Below are 5,833 nucleotides of genomic sequence, written 5' to 3' on the forward strand. Positions count from 1 at the left end.
CTAATCCCACCACTGCACTAATAACACACATGAGGAAAGAGACAATACAGGGGAAACACCACTTAGCTTTGCTCTGTTGCGTGCGCTCCTAGCAACAGAGCCCACCACCTGCGTGCGTCTTCTCCACCCGGATCCATCACCATAACAGGACCCTTCACCTTAGTGCAGCCTTGGAGCAGAGTCCACTACCAGTTGCAGCTGCTTAGAACCAGAGTCCCAAGGCTGAGTTCAGCTTCTGACCCGAAGTCGAGCATGCTTGAGTCCAGTTCAGCAGCCAAGTCCCACATGGTGAGTGCCACTCTCCATAGTCGCCACTCCACCAGTCCATGCAGACACTTCCCGCTGACACCATCACTGCGACTCCACCACGCCATGCCAGCCCTTCGTCCAGACACCATAGCAGAAACACATCCCCCCTGGCTAAGCTGCGCAGGACTCCTCACCAGCTCCATCACTCCTCCAGGCTCTCCAACTCAAAGTGAACACAAACTCACAATATCACAGGCCGTGATTGCACACCCCTAGCACACCTTTATAGGGTGTCACACCTGATCCCTAATTAAGTGCACAAAAACCTAAAGTGCAATACTGCTAACCACCACCGGGGACAGTCAAGACACCTTGGAACTTTCCAAAGTAAAAAAAAGTTCACCCAGTGCAATTTAAAACTGTCAGATCATGACAGGTGACAGCTCCAATGGCTCCGGACCCGTGATGGAGGAAGCACAACTAGCTGGGTTCCTCTCCTTACAATTACATACCAACGAAATGTACCCAAGAACATGTAACACTGTATGACTGAGAAATATAACCCAGCAACATTTTTAAACATTTCTTTTGAGTCTTATACAGTATATCACAAAATAGTGTACCCCAGGACACGGAATAGTGTATGGGTAAGAAATGTGAAGAAACAAGCAACATTTTCAAATGCTTTTTTCTACTCTTATTTACCACAAAAATATGACAAAAAGCATGTAATACGCTATAGTAGAGTAATCTAATTCTGAACTATTTTTCTATGCATGTTGTATATTTTACATAGCACTGTAATGCAACAATAACTGTGTTAAACTGTATGGATGAGTCATTAAATCCATGACAACATTTTGAACGAAAACATTTTTAAAGTGTAGTTGATGTACTTATACAGTCATAAAAGCTTTGGAGAAAGTGCTAAGCCAGACAGAAAATATGATTAGAGTCATCCATAGACCCTTGAGAGGCATCAACTGGCGGGCTTCATTAAAATATTGAATATTACAAACCCTTTACATGCTGCTGTCATCTGGTCATGTGGAAAAGTGTGGACTAATCCAGGCTTTGTTCAGTTGTATGAGAGTGAGCCTGTCTGCATTCTTTGTTGACAGGTGAAAGCGCCTGTCTGTTATGACCCCCTGGCGGCGCTAAAAAGCTGCTCAGACAAGACGCTAGCGGAAGTTCAGCACTACACCCACAAGACATAGAAGGACAGCTCATGCCAGGTGTCAAGCTTTGAGACCCAATAGTTGAAAGTCACCGCGGAATTAGGGAGTACACTGGTTTGGTCGGCCAGGTATTGCTTGACCAACTTTAAAATTTTTCCCTCCTTGTCAAAAATAGCCAGTCATCAGGCTCTGGGGTGGTGTCATGAAATTGGCCCACGCCTTTGACAGTGTACGCCTGCCTTTGCTGTTTGTCTCCCTGGCCTCTGTTCCTTGGTTGGGCATGGAAGCTTGCCCCCTTCCCCTAGCATTGTCTGATAGGAACTTTTTCAACATATTTTTCCACAATGGCCTTCTAGTATAGCACCATTTTAGAAGACCACTCCACCTCAGGAAGAAGAGATGCAAAGTTCTGCTTGTAGCATGGATATAGCAGGGTGAACAACCAGTACTCTTCTTCTGGCCAAGATGATTGTAAAGTGAGGGCCACAGGAAAGGCAGCAGTACATGAAGTCAGTCATACAGTATGTGCCAAGCGCCATACAGCCAACACATCCCTGCCTCTACCATGATGATGACTCTCCTCCTCCTCCTCCCTCTCTTCCTCCTCATTCCGATCCTCAGCCCATCCACGTAGGAGAGACAGGATGAAGGTTGTGTGGCTACTAGCCTTTGTTGCTCTACTGGGAAAGGCCTGTTAATTAAGATTGGTGGAAGAAGAAACCGGATCTTCACACTATGTTTTTTTTCTGAAACACCAGAGCAGTTTAGAGAAAAACATTCCTGGCGGCAATTGTGCCAGACTGTGATTCATGTTGCTGATGGTTTGGCCAGTACCGTTTTGCTAACAAAGTTGTGGCTGTTCTCTATGACCACATTACATAAAACATGGGACAACGCCTAGATATTTCTTCCTCTTCCCTGTTTCATAAAAACATCTACAACATTAAGTACTGATGGCCAATATTTGTTTTTTCATGGCCCATTAGCTCAATCTAGTGATGAAAGCCAGTAGGCCAGTAGCTATGTGTCTCAGTGGCAAGGGTACGGTTATGTATCAGAAACAGCATAATTTACATTTTTACCACTTCACACTCCAGAAACATTCCCATGTATTCATAGTAGTGCCATGTCACTAAGTGATCAGTGCCTGCAGGTTGTATCACTCACAGGACACTATTTGATCCCAATGGCATCCTAGGTCTGTGTCTTGCCTCTTGGACTAATTTGGGCATGTGTCCACACTATCTAGCTTTAGCTAGTATTGGTTAACGCCTTATGTGTTGTGTTCAGTTGCTTTGCAGACCATTATCTGCTTGAGATGACACAGCATCAATCTGGCCATTGGTATGGGGGTGAATTTTTCTTAATTATGTCAGACATACTGTTCTATTATTCAGTAAGTCAAGGGACATGACTGTCCTTTCACCCTTGTTATATGTTAATTTGTGGAATGCCTGCTGATTGCATATTGCATCAGCCACTTGCTGTGTACTAGTCTGCACAACTTGGAGGACAAATATGCAGTCAAATTTAACAATTGAACAATGTGGGATTATCTCCTCCCACTTTCCCCCAATCCTGTGGGACAATGCCCTGAAATGAGAGCTGTGGGATATAAAATGGGCCTGCTCCTGTCATTTGGGTGATTCTACAGTCTTACACCCGAAGTCCTTTAGATATTACAAGGTGTGCAGATTTTTTCTCATTCCATGTGACTTACGAATGGTGAATTGTTTTTTTCTTGTTTGCGCAAGGCTAATTTAGGGAATACACTTAAGGGTCTGTTGGAAACAGGACATTGTTTTGCAAAATAACTGATAAGTAGAAAAAAAACATGACCAAATGTTTCAAAAATACTTATAATAATGGGAATAGCTTTTGTAGTATTGCTAATTTATAATAATGTATCGTCCCCTCAGCCTGTACATGTCCAAAACCATCTATCTTCTCACATCTAATAATCAAAAAACGAGGCTCAATGGCTTGGGCAATTAATCGGAGTGGCAGAGCACAGCCCTGGTAAGTGACAAATGGGAGAGAATATTTCTCTATTATTCATGATGCTGGCTTGCAGGTCAGCATAGAGCAACCTAATCAAGGAAATTAATTTATGTTGAAAACCAAATTTCCCTAAGGCTATTGTTACACACCTGTCCTAGGTCCAGGCTTTGTTCCCCTCACCCAGGTCCACTGAACTCTGTCTTGCTCCAGGTTGTGCTTTACAAGTAGCCCGGGAGCTCCCATGTGACCATCTACCTATGTCTATATATATAAGGCCTACCAAAACACACACCTGCTGCTTGATGTCAAGACTTTCTATTTGCTTCGAAGGTCTGTCTGCTGCCTATTCCCGGTCTTCCAGTACCTCTTCTACCTGTCTGCAGTCTCCAGGATGTCTCCAATCTGCTGCAGCTTCCAGTACCTCTGCTACCTGTCTGCGTTCTCCAAGACCTCAGCTGTCTGCGGTCTTCAGGACGTCTTCTGTCTGCTTTCAGCTTCTAGTACCTCAGTTACCTGTTCCCAGTGTCATAATCCAGGCCGGGTTTTGTTTTGTCTCTCCTTTCCTGGTCTGGTCATGTTAAGGGTTAATTTTCCTAGTCTCTTTCCGGTGTCAGGTTTACTATATATCAGTGCTGCAAGCTGTGTGCAGTGCCAGTTATATTGCTTGCCTTTGGCATGTGTAGCTGGCTCTGTTGAGTTCCTGATTTGTCCTGCTGTGTACACCTGAGCCTACCAGTGTCTGTTTACCTTTCATCTGCCCGCCCCTGCTCCTTATCTCTCTGTGTTTGGATTGTCCGCTTTTTGACTTTGGGTTGTCCCTTTTCCAAACAATTTTATTAACATTTTATAACAGAGCATACATAAATGCAATATCATGAGGCATTCATGACACATGAAAGAAAAAATAAAAAACAACCAGACTATAAATAATAATAAGAAGAACTCATGGAAACATTTCCAGCCAGCGAGACCATCTAATATATAAAGCTCAAGTGTGTGTATGTATGTATGTGTATGTCCGGGATTGGCATCCGCACTGTCGCAGCTACAGCCACAAAATTTGGCACAGTCACACATCTGGACCCCGAGAGAGTCCTAAGCTATGTTGTGAGGCAAAATTTTAACCCCGCGCGTTCCAATTCACCAAACAATTTTGCCCCTATCTACATAATGGGGAAAAAGTGTGTGTGTATCAAGCCACGCCCCTCATTATGATGTCATAATAGTTGCCATGGCGACGCTGATGTCATCATAGGTTGCAAGCCCCGCCGCTCATTATGATGTCATAATGGTTGACTATGGGATGGAGGATGTGTGATGGGTATATAGGCACTGGACTATGGGATGGAGGATATGTATGACGGGTATATGGGCACGGGACTATGGGATGGAGGATGTGTAATGGGTATACGGGCACTGGGCTATGGGATAGAGGATATGTATGACGGGTATATGGGCACGGGACTATGGGATGGCGGATATGTATGATGGATATATGGGCACGGGACTATGGGATGGAGGATATGTATGATGGGTATATGGGCATGGGACTATGGGATGGAGAATATGTATGATGGGTATATGGGCACGGGACTATGGGATGGAGGATATGTATGATGGGTATATGGGCATGGGACTATGAGATGAAGGATGTGTGATGGGTATATGGGCAAGGGACTATGGGATGGCGAATATGTATGATGGGTATATGGGCATGGGACTATGGGATGGAGAATATGTATGATGGGTATATGGGCATGGGTCTATGGGATGGAGGATGTGTGATGGGTATATGGGAACTTGACTATGGGATGGAGGATATGTATGATGGGTATATGGGCACGAGCCTATGGGATGGAGGATAATTATAATTTGTTATAACTAACCACAGTTAGTTACTATGCTCGGGCAGCGCCGGGCTCTTCAGCTAGTTTCTTTATAAAGGAAGGAAGACAGCCATTCAGCAACGCCAATTTTTGCTCATATGACTTGTGTAAAGTCAGCTTTGCAATAATATCGAGTGAAGAGGACACTCGAGTGGATTTCCAATAACCAATAACCAATTACCTAACAGAAGGATTCAAACGACTTGCATCCAACGAGAGCAGGGCGAACTGAGGAGTCAGTGAAAAATCTGATTGATTTAAAATATAAGAAATAAGAGAGGAGATGTCTTCCCAAAAATTCCGAAGACATGGACATGGACAAAATCAAAATAAATGGGAAAGGCTACCATGTTGCCCGCAATCCCTCCAACAGAGAGGGGAGGTGGAAGGGTTGATAAAAGCTAGACGAGATGGCGAATAGTACCATCTCGATATGATTTTAAAGTAGGACTCATGGAGAGCCATAGACATGGTAGCAGAATAGGTTAGAGACATGGTCAGTTCCCAATTTGGGTTGTC

This window comes from Dendrobates tinctorius, unplaced genomic scaffold (genome assembly GCF_039654945.1).
Source record: "Dendrobates tinctorius isolate UK_male_01 unplaced genomic scaffold, ASM3965494v1 ptg000384l, whole genome shotgun sequence".
Classification (NCBI taxonomy): Eukaryota; Metazoa; Chordata; class Amphibia; order Anura; family Dendrobatidae; genus Dendrobates; species Dendrobates tinctorius.